General features: G+C 47.5%; 1 protein-coding gene across 1 annotated transcript in view; it reads right to left on the bottom strand.

Moving 5' to 3' along the window:
• Positions 1-13,589, bottom strand: part of LOC132913230 (zinc finger protein 346-like) — a 38,608-nt gene that overhangs the window by 19,213 nt on the left and 5,806 nt on the right. Inside the window, exon 8 of the transcript XR_009659345.1 lies at positions 10,168-11,560. The gene's annotated coding sequence lies outside the window, so the exon portion shown is untranslated. The remainder of the gene's footprint in view (positions 1-10,167; positions 11,561-13,589) is intronic.

Genomic DNA, 13,589 nt, shown 5'->3' on the forward strand with positions numbered 1-13,589 from the left:
TTTACCGGCTACGATACGCGTACAAATTATTACTTCGCACGTCCCGACAGCCATCCGAGTTCCCGCATCCTCGTACACATTGTAAGAAGCAAGAAGTAGGTAGGCGCGTCCTGGCTAAAGATCTCCTTGCCAACTCCGCGATAGCCATTAACCCTCTGATCGGTTTTATCGCGCTTTATCGGCCCGCTGACGTCCAACGAGTCGCGTGTCTAATTGGAAATCGAGAAAAATTATGTCTATTCGGCATACGCCATATGTTCTTCCTTTTCCCCAAGAGGATAATTAGTAGGTTCGCGAGAGGGATAATCGACGCGCCAATATCTTACCGCTTAACTGTTTTATCGTCGGATAAAACATCGTACGCGTCTCTGCTATCTCAACGTTGCCATTTCGGCTACGAGCTTCTTCCTTCTCCGTCGACCTTGCCTTTCCCTTTAAACCTCTACGATTTTTGGACTCTTTTAATCGCACCTCCGCCGTCTTTGCTTCGTGTTCCGTACACGGCCGCTCCATTTTTCGATAAAATCACGCACGACGCCGCACCCATCACGAACGAAATTCCAATCCCTGCGGGCCTTTATTCTCGCGCGACGCGATCGTTGAATTTACTCTTTGTTATTGGACGGATGGATGGGATGAAACACGGGGATGGCGAGAAGAGCGCCTTTTAAATGGAATTTCTCGAGTCTCCTCGTGACACGATTCGTGTCCGAGTAACTCGAGCTTTCTAAAAAGAAGTTGTTTCAGGGGCAGCGGTTATTACCGGTCGGCTCGTGACGAGGAACCGCTTGCACGTACCACTCCGGTGATATCCGGTTGATCCGCTGGCATTGGCAGGCCTGGAAATATCCAGGGGCACTTAGCGCTATCTACAAAGGCTAATGTAGCCGCCTGATAGGAAGGTAGACGTGCCCTCTGTATATATCCTGTCAGTGAACGAGAAGAAGAACCAGAAGGGGGGAATACACGCATGCGGCACACATTCTCGTATGCACGATCCTGATTTCTCAATCTTCCCGGAGACCCGTTGCTCCCGGGCACCCGAGCTCCCGTTCCGACTCGCTCGTACTTTTATTTTATTTCGTCCATCCCCGTTGGAAAAAAAAATATTTTATCCCCTCGATGGAGGACGCGTCTCGATAAACACAAAGACACGTTGTCATACGTTTAAGCGAAGTGTACTTTGCATTTTCTCTCTCGAAAACCGAATAAAGAATAACGCCATTAGACATACGCTATCGAGACACACGGATACCAACGGATACGTTTATTCGACGATTCTAACAAACTTTGCTTCGTTTAGTGTTTTTTATGACACGATAAAACGCGCAAGTTCGTGAGTAGCGTTAAGAACTGGGAGAATTAAAACTAGCCGAACGCCTTCGATTTACGTCGAACGTCGTGAGTGTCCTAATCCCCGTGGTCGGCAGGGTGTCCGTACAACGACGGTTCCGTCATCTACCTGTTACACGTTTGATGGAATAATTTACAAGGCGTAAATTACAAACGAACATTCCTATTTTTATTGCGACTGTCACAAATTCTAGCGTCGATATCGTTCCTCGACATTTACGTCTTACCGTGAATTTCGTAAAGAGAAAGAAAAGAAAAAAGAAGATATAAATCACGGTTTAACGAACGCACGCTAGTTGATTTCGTTAGAAAATCTTGGCTACCGGTAATTACGAACAAATGGGTTAATCGCGCATACCGTTAGACGGCGGGCTTGCCGCATGCGTAAATAGTTTGAAACTGTACAACAAAGTAGGGAAACTTTCGTCTTGCTCGATCATGTTCGATATGATTAACCTTTTGGAATCGCGAAGAAGAGGATGATATCGCGATCATCGCAGGCACATCGAAGGATCTTATCAGCCAGCTGGAGTGCCGTGGCGGGAGCGAAGGGGGCAGAGAGAAGTTTGAACAGCCGAAGAACCTGCCGTAATAGACCTTCTTAAATCGTCTTCTTTTGAACATTGACTTAACCCACTTCTATGCAGCGCTTCGGGAATGGAAAAAAGAAAAACGGAGACAAAGACCGAACGGAATATGGGATTGATCCCGGTGAACGCGATTGAGCTCCACGAGATTCTTTCGCTTCTTATATCACTTGACGTTGATAATGAATATAGATAAAAAGCTGACTGTCCCGTAATAGCGTTTCTCGGTATTATTAACACGCTATCTGCCGGCAGAGTACAACATTGAATCACCGCTTCTAAGAACAGCGAAATGAGCAATCGCCGATAACGATCGTTAAAACGACGCGTGAATTAGTTTACGCGCACCGACTCTTGCGCCTTTGTATAGAGTTAACCGAATACAAGACAAAGAAACGTAGATACACGGAAGGAGAGAGAGAGAGAGAATTTTCGAGCGCGTAAAATTCCTGCACAATAGGATCAGCCTTTTTCGTACAAATTAGCCTGTGGAAGAAGCACACAGAGGTTTCGGGCTGCCTGTATTTTCAACCGCCTTTGAATCTATCGGTCAACCAGGGGTGTGAATTGGAGAAAATCGCTCGGAGACCCCAGGTGTCCCGCAGCAACGTTTGCTCGTACAATGTCCAAAAGAAAGCTGCTTGGAAAATGCCTAAGCACGCACACACACACAGACACGCACGGCTATGTATGATGTAGGTAGTTTTGGCCAGAGGACGATCGTAGCAGGCATTTCCGCAAAATACGAACGCAACGGTCCGCAAAGGAGGGAAAAAATTCGTCGAGGTTGTTTGTACAATATCGTTCGTTTCTCACGCGACAGTGCGTACGAAACGGCCATCGTAATTCGTTAAATACCGTAAAATTTCTGTCGAGTCGGCCGGCTGAATCCTCGAGTGTACAAGTTGGCGCTCCTTTAACGAGCATGGACGATATACATATATATATCGGCGATTCATTCCGCGTCGTCGTTACAATCGTCAGCTGCGCGCTAAACCATGGCCGCAAATTGCTTGGCCGGTTCTTCGTGTATATTCGGTTTTCACGGTACGAATGATCGCGTGCGCCGAAGAAATTAATTTGGCTACTGTTTCACGGGAACAATAGTTAGGAGGGTGACTCGTAAATCGAGCCGCGGAATCGAACTGGTATCGGCTGCTCGTTAATCTGGTTTCCTTGGATCGACGCTCGAAAGAGGAAGAAAAGGGAAGAAAAAGGGAAAAGAAGGAAAAAGAAGAGAAAGGGAAGCAAGCGCGAGTTGGGCGACGCGTCACGAACATACGTACGCGTTTCTTAGTTTCGTGGCAGCTGTTCACACGTCAAATATTTATTCGAAGATTCGGCAAGGTCTGGCGAGCTTACGAGGTTACGAGGCAGAATAAAAGAAAAAGGGAGCGAGCTACCTTTCGATTTTTCCGAAACTGTTCTTGGCGAATCCGGCGAGAAGCAAAGATCCCGAGAGCAAACACGACGAACGAGCCGAGCTCGGCTGTTCCAACGATACCGCCGCGCCGGTTTCGATTAACGTGCCGTTCGATCCGTGAATTTTCAAATTTCCCTTATTCACGGTCCGACGAGTTACCGCGAAAAAAGACGGAAATTGGAAAGCCAACCGATCGGTCGTTGTTAGCCAAGTGCAAATAAAGTAGCCGGCGAAGGACGGATGCGCGGATACGCTCGTTTATCTTGCCGGCGAACCGATCGAAATCGAGTAAACGGCTAAAGCAAACGTCGTGTCCCTTGGTTGCTCGGCGGCGATCCGATTAAAATATTTCGCAAAAATTAAGTCGGCCGTCGGTCGACAGGAGGAAAAAAACGAAAGAAAGATATCGCCGAATTGGAGGAAAAGGTAAGAAATTAATCGCAGGTGCCTCGGACGACGCGATACGGATTAACCTCGACCCGAATCTTTCGATCCTCTCCGTGAGATAACCGTTCGCGAGCTCGGAAAGAGAAGCGGCAGAGAGGAGCACCAGTTCTAACGGTTCATTCCGTCTGCCTTCGCAACCGCCGTTCTCTGCCGCAGAAGCCTACGTGAAAACGCGTTTTCTTATCGCGCACCTTCGCGGATACGCGGTCGTTCGACTCGTCCGAACGATCCAACGTATCTCGAGGATGAATATCCACTACAGGAAACATCTGCTTGGACGAATCTTGGTCCGGTCCGCGGCGGTTTCCACGCGAGGTTAGAAAGGCCGTCGGGTGGAGCACGCGGTTGAACGTAACGGACGAGCGCCGGGGCAAAAGCACGGAAAAATAATTAGGCTGATTCGGTCGTCGAAGCGAGGTGGAATGGAACGGGGGGGGAAGTAATGCTCATGGATGAGGAAATCATTAATTCGAGCGTGTCGAAGCCAAGTCGAGAACTCGCTCGATACAGACCGCGTAAAAGGGTCTTTCTCTTTCTCCCTCTCTCTTTCGTCGTTCCTTTGATCGCGCACAAAAAAATGTCCCTTTGTCTCGAGCCACAATGCGAGCGAGCCTTTCTTTTCCACCGGACCAACCTAACCTGTACTTTACGGCTTTTTCGAATGAAATTGGCCGACCAGCTACGTTTTGTCGTCGACGAATCTTCTACTCGTATCTCGAGCTAGAGTGTCTCTCCCAGGTGACGAACAAAACGATGTCCTCCGCTTTTATCCAGCTCTAATGGTCCGCTGCACTGCAGCTTCGTGACCTTAAAACGCCGTTCTGCACCGCCAACGTGTTAATTATTAATTATTACAAGTAACGACCATAGAGCCCCGGCCGAGCGAATTCTTCAACGCGAATTTGTCTTCGCCGCGGTACCGCGATTTGCAAAGAAACAAACTCACCACACGGCCTGTGTATTTGTAGACACGCGTGCCAGCAAGTATGCATGCGTTGCGTGCGAGTACTTGCAGCCGTGTTCCGACACACATGCATCCACGCATACCAGTTCGGGTACATTCTTGCCGAGTACAAGAAGACCAAGCAAAAGAAGAAGAAGAAGAAGAAGAAGAAGCAGAAGATGAAGAAGAAGAAGAAGTAGCAGTAAAAGACGGCGACGATGAAGCAGAATGAGAAGGAGAAGAAGAAGAAGAAGAAGAAGAAGAAGCGGAGGACGATGAAAAGACGAAGAGGAAGAAGTAGAAGAAGAAGAGAAGAAGAAGAAGAAGAAGAAGAAGAATCAGACAGGGCGGAACACAATGGCCCAAAAACCGGAAAGAGGTACGCCCACTTCCCAAAAAAATGGTCCCTCGAATGAAAACGAAAAAACGCAGCCATATGTACATCGCTAACTGCACAGCGTGTGCAAGAAAGGTAGGAGGAAAGGGGCACGCCATTGGCCAGATTCCCATGAAACTCGAGCAGCGAATATAAGGCGAATCTCCATTCACGCTCGCCTGTCAACGAGAAAATAAACTTAAATTCATCGAGCGACTCGCCTCTGTACCGGAGCATAATCGAGCTCCACCGAAATCCTGGTAATTACTGCTATTGTTCTGGCAATTCGCCGACGTGTGCGCTAAGCCAGCCACCCGAAACAATGAACATCGCGAACATTATACTTTAAATTCCGAATTAGCAGCTGGATCTCGGATCGGGTGCAACTAGTTGCGAAAGAAAAAGAAAAGAAAACTAGTCCAACGCATCGCGCGTAAATTCCTTCGAGCTGCATGTTTTCCGGACGTAATCCGGCCAAATCGATTTGCAATTAACGCGAAGAGATTCGATTATAAACTGGCCGTCGGTGTAATAAAGGGAAATGGTAACAGCGAGTGGTAAGAAACCGATCCTTCCACTCGGCTCTTCACTTTTTCATGGCACGCAAGACCGTCTTTTAAAGACCAGTCGTGTTTCCCTTCTCCCAAGCCGCGTTCCAATAATAATGCTGCCTGCCATCTCGAAGATTCAAACGAAACGATTTAACCGGATTTATCGCAAGACCGTCCCTTTCGGAGGAAAAACGAACGTCGGTAATCCGGCATCTGAGCGACGTTCTCGATCGGTTCGACCATCGTCTATTAAAAGGGCCTAATAACACGTGGCCTATCGTCAAAGCTAGATTGCACGACCACGTGACTCGACACAACGAATCGTCGTAGTAGCGTTTACCGTGGCGCGGAAAAATTCATGAGCCGAGAAAACTCCCCTACCAAGGGTGGTGGCTTATGCGAGGTTAAACGTTGAACGTTAAAATCGGACGTGGCGACGAACGCGATCAGCCAACGATGAAAATCGCCGATTAAAATCTACTTATCGATAAAAATGGGGAAAGAAACGAATCAGCGTGATAACGATAACATCGTGATAAATTTCTCAAAGGTTCGTGCAAGAATCTACGTGGTAATTTATGCAAAGCTGCGAACGCGATAAGTTTTTCCCTTTGGCAGAAACGTCGTGTAACTGGGGCAAAAGTAGCGTCATCTACTTATCGATCAAAACGACTTTGAACGTTTCAGCAATAACGATTAACGATAAATTCTTTCGATAAGCCCGTCATAAATTTGCAACGATTCTAGCTCGGTTGTCTCGGTGTCTCTAAGTTTAAACGGTCGATAAGTTTTATTCTTGCTAAAATGTCTGATAGATAAGTAGGTCGGAAGACCGTTCACCCTCCAGCGTCGCGATATTCCAGAGACGTTTCGCAAACTACGTACGTACTAAAACGTTGCTAATTATCATTATCGTTATGACACAGGTGTTGCCGGTTATGGTTGATCGCGGTTCAACACGACTCTCGCGCAGTCGATTTCTTTCGGGCAATTTCAATGATTTTCTTAGGCAGCCCGGCTAAAGGAACGGCCGAAACGCGTATAAAAATTTACGCAGCGTCCCCACCGGACAGACAAATAAAAATCCTATGTAAATGAAATTGCGCAAGACCGTGTCCTCCTGGTACTTTAGTTTTTATTGCGAAATTAATAACGCCGAGCGAGCCCGCGGTGTATTTATCTGGATATTGCGCGAGTGAAATTTGATACGCCAGGCGAGGTAGCATCTTCCAAGGAAGTACTTTTCTTCTGCCATTCGTAAGAATTGCCAACGGTATTATACCGATTTCGAGATAGTATGGTGACTAATATGTTGGCCGCGGCAAATGAAAGTCCACGTCTGGTGGCTGAAGCTTGATCAAGCGGTTTATTAATTCAACGCACGCTATTATTAATTCCAGCGTCTGCGCGAGGAATCAATTCGAACGTTCCAAAGTATGGAAATCAGCGGACTCATTAACGATTCCGGTAGCGAAGTTACACGTGTGGCGAGTAACTTGTAATTTGTTGCGAAAAATATCGCTGTGTCAAGTTTAACGAAAGGAGCTCCGCTTGCGAAATCGATTCTGCCCCAAGCTTTAAATATAGATACGATATCATCGTACTCGCGATAGATTATCGGCCATCCACTGCTACGAAACAGATGGAAAACGTGACCTTGCGAATAACGCGCGATATATAGCAGTAGCCGTGGAGGATGAGCGTGTATGGCCGATGCGGCAAACTATACATCCAGGTAACTCTAGATCCTAGATGAGCGGCGAGATTAGCGCAGGAGCAGGAAGACCTGTCGCCCTTGTTGCAAACGTAAACCGAGATTCGAATCGGCCTGTCGCCAGTCGGCACCCACTTGCCGACCCAAAATTTCACATCCTCACTACGTACTTTGGCTTACGGATTGCGGCCACTAACTAACTATATCATATATCGTTCGTTCGTCGTTTTCGTTTCGGAATTTCCACGAGTAGTTTAACGACTAAACTTAGATAAGTTTAACGTCGCGGTTTCTACCAAAGAATCGAACGTAACGGAGAAAAGAGTCGAGTTGGATTCCTATCGGAAACGTAACTCGATACCGGGACGAAAAACCGAGCGCGTACGAGCAAAGGTACATGGGCGCAAGTGGTTTTCAAAGGACGAGCCAGGTAGTTGCACTACTTTCACTATTTCCAGAGGTCTGTGGCGCGGCAGGCTGCTCGATCGAGCGACCACGCGTTTCCACACAGCCGACGAGAATCGCTTTGTAATACTTTCACAATGCAATTACGCACTGGTGTGCGCAGTGGAACGCTACACGGTGTCTAGATCGCGGTGTCGCGCGGCATATCTAACGACGGGGCTCGACGACCAGCGTACAGACTCGACTCGCTCGTCCTGATAACCGCCGCTACGCACGCCTCTAATAATAATACCAGTAATCATAATTAATCGCTCCAATCCTCGATACCGGCACGAGATTGCTTCTCCCGACATAGCTCAACCTTACACGCGTCCTACACGTACGAGCTGTACGCGAGCGAAACCGAGAGAAGATTCTTTACGTACCCGGCCCCTCTCGTTCGCTACATTCGCCGGTTCTTGGCACACGATCGTTTTCGTCTAACGGTTCGACGATTATCGGCCAGATCTGACGAGCGGATGGTGCCACAAGCGTGAAGACAAACATCGAGAATCCGTTCTCACGTGGTGGAAGCGCGAAAGAAAAGAAGGACGCGGCGCGCCGGTACCGAGGGCAAGAAACGTTATACCACGAATTAGCGGCTTTCAGACGGAACTCGAAATTGAGGCTAATTGCCACCAATGTCTCCGGCACGCGGTTATATACCAGAAAATGAAATTAAGCTGAAAACAAGCAACGGTTATCGATCATCGTGTTGAGTTACACACTCCTTAACAACCATCCACTGTACCCGCGCAGTACTCCGCTCTACTGCGACGCAAGATTATGCAAATGAACTGCGCTTCGACGTACAACTGTCCCGACTAAGCGCATCGATGAACGCTAATCGTTTGCCTGCAACTGTTAGATAGACGGTTCGTACGCTCGCCTGGATTAGACGCAACGCGAGTGTACACTCGGCATTTCTACAATTTCATCGCGTTTCACGCCGTGAAACCTACGGGTCCTGCCTGTTTTTGCTCGTGCCAACAGGTAGACAACGGTAGGGGTTGCCGAAATACCTATCGTAAAAGTTACCATTCTACCTAGCCACGCTGGTGTCAACTTTCTAACCCGAACCCCATTTCACGACTCGAACCTCTTCAAAATTCTATTACGACGTAACCGCTTCCCATTACCGCCTTACGATTCTTCCATCCTTCCAGTGGCACGACGCGTAAAATAGAACGCGACAAAATCCGATTGGACATGTAGAAAATCGAACAGCTACGCTCGTAAAAGTTCCGTTGCGATAGCTCGGTAACGTGAATTTATCTTTTTGGTAATCTAAAACAGCTAAACTTACGACAAGATGGAATCGATACTGTAAAGGATGTATTACAAAGATCTGTATCTCGACTTCTCGTCTATGTTAACGCGGTAATTTACGATTCTCGGATCTCCAGTGTGACCCATCGGTGGCTCTTTGTCCGTGACATTAGGCAAAAGTCGGCACCATATCCCGTTGTTTAGCGGACGCGAAGCACCTTCTTCCCGTCTATCTTCTAGGAGGGCGCATGATCCGTCATGACCAATGTTTGCCCGCGCAAAATATTTGCACGAGGAGGCGAGCTCAAACATACCGGCTCACCGATGGCCTGTCATTTTCCGAGTACTACATGTATGTTGGCCGCGCGTACGGCCGAACCGCGTTTGGCACGTTTAGGCGCGTGCGAAAGCGCGTGTGTACTCAGTCGACTGTGCACACACGCGTTACCTATGTACACATTAGCTAGCTTCGTATGTGCGTGCGTGTCACTCAGACTTTCAAATAGGCCCCGCGACCCCCAAAACCCTTTCAACGTTTATTTGCATAATTACGGAATCGTTAATACACGCTGTGCACTTTCTGCCGAAAAAAAAACCTCCAAAAATTCAGATTTCGAGGGGAAAAAAAGAATTCTCTGCTCGTAACCGGACTTGGATCGCTATTGTAGATCGGTCCCGCTGTCTGCTATTTCTTGCGTCGGGGAAGGTAACGCGAATCAAATGGCAAACCTGTTCGAATGGAATCTACGCTGCTGACACAGCATTCTCAGGTTCAACGAATCAATGCCTTTCACTGCGATCGTTAATATCTGGTGTCGTAAGTGGCGGATAACAAACGGAAAACGAACATTTCTCTCGGCGCTGAGTAGCGTCGAACCGGGATTTATCGCGACACGAATTGCAGCTCGCCGCTAGATTGTAAACTTATCTTCCATTCCGGGGATAAGCTGCTTTCGATTTCGAAATATATAACACGCTGTTACGCGTTTATGTATCGATGTGTGTTTACAACGGTCGGTGAGGATTTTGTAAATTAATGCCAGATCTTGTTTTTACTTACCGTAACGCGAACGAGGAGTGTCGTTCCGCAGCTCGAAGCTCGTTGTTTTCGAAATTCCAGTCCAAGGACGCCGCGGGTGTACGAGATCGTTTCTTCCTTCGTTGTTAAAGTGTCGTCTTCCTCGAATCGCGATCCCGTGGCTGGCGGTGACGTTAGCGCTTCGATTCGTAGAGAAAAAGGCGTTAAAACGATCGAAACGGGGCAAGAGGGTGGGGCGAAGAGGGGAAGCGATGCCGCGAAACGTTCGGCTGCTCAAAAACGTCGTGACTGGCGTCGACGCGATTCCGTCGTTAAATCGTTTGTCATGGTCGATAGAGGTATACGGACGAAAGCAAGCGCCATTTTATCCCGTGCACTCGCGGCAACGCGAAAGGTGGATGGACGGTGCACCGCGACGACGGCTACGATGGTAGAGGTATATACTCTCCCCTGACAATTCACCGAACCGCGTTCTACCTAAAATCGATTCGATTACCGGACTTTTTCTCGCCGTTAAACCGTGCCTGGTACTGTTATACACGACGCGAACGATATATATTCGCACATTCCTTTGGTTCACCACTTTTCTCTTTTTTTTTTTCTTTCCTTGCACAAGTCACAACGAAACTTTATCGCCGGTCGAAGCACTTACGACCTCGTGTGTCGTTCTCGCGAGACACGCGTTCCGCTCTCTTTCTCAACTTGCGACACAGTTTTTTCGTTTACACGTAAATCACTGAATTACGTGTTCCACGCTGATTCGGTAGCGTATAACAGTTTAGCTTTTTTTTTTTTTCTCCCTCGAGTAGAGAACACGAGACCCGTCGCGAAATAGTATACGTCCGTCGTGTGCTGCGAGAGAACACGAACTAACGCGGCGAGCCGAAACGAGACGAGGTCGCTCGGCTGGTTTCACCGAACCGCTATTCGGCCGGTATACACCAGCGCCGCCACCGGGGCTGCACCCTTACCGTCCATTTTCCTCCATCGCTTCTTTCCCACTCCTACCTGAAATTTTCGCCACAGTTGCCCGCTAGATTCTGCGATCATCGACGTTCAGCGCGTTTCCTCGAACCGATTTCTGATTTTATTCCCGGTCTTCTTAGCTCGTCCAGAGAAAGATGTAAACGGACCCACGACTGAGCGGGGTCATTGATTTTTTGAGCCCGTCAAGTGTAAGCCACGCGCATGCGCAATCGTGCCGGCGGTATGACAGCGGGCGTTCTCATACACATCCGCAAAGTTCCGCACTTGAATTCCTGGTGACTTTAGTCGACGACGATCGCCGCGAAATATCGTTTAAAATTTACTTCGCACACCTTTGTCCCTTTGTTTCTTCCTTTCTTCGAGAACTTGGAAATCGGGCTTCTCTCCCATCGTACACGGAAGCCGTACATCTTCTATCCTTGCCAACCTATACGATTTCAAAATCGTAAAAAATGATATAATTATCTTTATTCGTATAGAAACTATATTCATGCATACGAGCTTTCGGTAAAATAAATCCTCTATCCTTATAAACGAAACACGATGCTTGATTATTTACAAATCTTTACCTGATTACGTGCAAATTCTTGGATCAATTACGTCGAACGACGAATCCGCCGATCCTCCGAAAATCAACTACGAGCGTATCTTTTTTTCGTCACGTGACCCAACGCGATGCAAACTGGGTAATTTCTTGCAATTTGAAACCACGTGATCGATTCAAAACGAATTATGGGTAATTTATTGCAACTTTGATCGTCGCGATCGCGTTCGTCACCGGTCGGTGCGTCGTTGCCAATTTCTCTTCGTTACCGAATTAAAATTAGTGAAACGACAGACTGTTATACATACGTACCGTTAGTGTGCGATATTTTTTCATATCGAGTTCCCCTAATCTATATCGAATTACTTTTATTGAAACATCAAAGACCGCGCAAGTCTCGAACGAAGTGATTCGTGATTTCGTTTTGAAATCTACTTACAAAGTATGTGAAACCGTTTTTGAAAGATCGTTCCTTCGCGCAAAGCGTTTAATCGCGAGATATAGAGCGTGTAATAGTGTTTTCACGGTCGCTGATAATCGACGCGTTATTCGATACGACGAAATATTACGCGAGAACGCAGCGTCGTTCCGAAGGGAAACCATTGCCAGGACAATCGTTATCTCACCGACTTTTCCCAGAATTGGACGACGACTGCGAGGGTTCGTCGAACGTGAATCTGGGCGTACGATTTTTAATGGTAAGTGCGATCATTTTTCTCGCGATATTTCTTGCGCCTATGCACACTAGCGTATTCCTGATATACACGTATGTACATAGCTGTCGTATCGTATCAAGTGACTGGCAAAAGTACTTTTTTATGATTACGTATGTGTCATACAAAACATTTTGAAACTTCTTTAGCATCGTAAGCATCGAGTTCCGAGTATCGCGACGATATTGGTACGGTTTGACACAAAGCTGTTTAATGGAATCGTTCCAAGCACTGCTCGTATGGTGTATATTAATTTTCTACTAGATACGAAGACTATTTCTTACGCTTTTTTTTTTTTTTTTGTTCTTTTTTATTTAGTTCACGAGTGAGTGGTATACTTTTCAAAATTCCAAGAATATTCGAGGAATATCCATGATACGAATCGCACGGCCACGAACGATAGGAATTATCGGTGACTGGTAGAAAGATAAGAGGGTTAAAAACGTAGGGCAAAATCGAGTGGAAAATGATTGGGATTGTTCGCAAACGAACTTTCGTTGGCGGATTGCAAAGGCAAAACTGTCTATCGGCTCGTTGGAAGCTCAGTGACGAGGAGGTAATCGGTCGACCGATCAAGATTCCCTGTTCGCCTTTCTCTGTCGCGGCGGCAGAGAGCAGAGAGCAGAGAGCAGAGAGCATAGACGGGCGGCTATTTCCGCATGACATCACACCGCCCGCATTTAGGAGCACGATTTTCTATTTTCTTGTCGGTCTACATTGGTGGGCCGTGAAGACTTGCAAGGTCAGCCCCACCGAGATGCGCCCGGGAACACACTTTTTATTCCCTTTCCTTTCTTTTCGTCCCGTCTCGCGTTCCTCTGTCTTCGTCCCGTCACTGTTACCTCTTTCCACAGGCTGATTCGCAAAAACGTCTTATTAAAGCGGGTGTGCCGTCCTGCGAAATTTCCGCGATTAGGCGGCTCGCGTTGCGAAGCACACGCGTCGTTTTTCTCCTACTCGTCTGTAATAGAGGCCGGCGATCTGGCCTTGTTCCACTGGCAGTGGGCAACGATCTCGCCTAATCGAGAAATAATTGTACGAATTTGTTCGAGGGCTGGCGAACGGGACAGAAAAGAAATCCTTGCATTCTCGGTTCGCCTGCTGCCTCTCCGAGCTGTTTTTTACCAATTCATTACTCTCAGATGGAACAATGGATTCAGCGAGACAAAGGAGCGGCTGCTCTTGCTTGGCACCGGTAC

The sequence above is a fragment of the Bombus pascuorum genome, chromosome 13 (assembly GCF_905332965.1).
Source record: "Bombus pascuorum chromosome 13, iyBomPasc1.1, whole genome shotgun sequence".
NCBI classification, from domain to species: Eukaryota; Metazoa; Arthropoda; class Insecta; order Hymenoptera; family Apidae; genus Bombus; species Bombus pascuorum.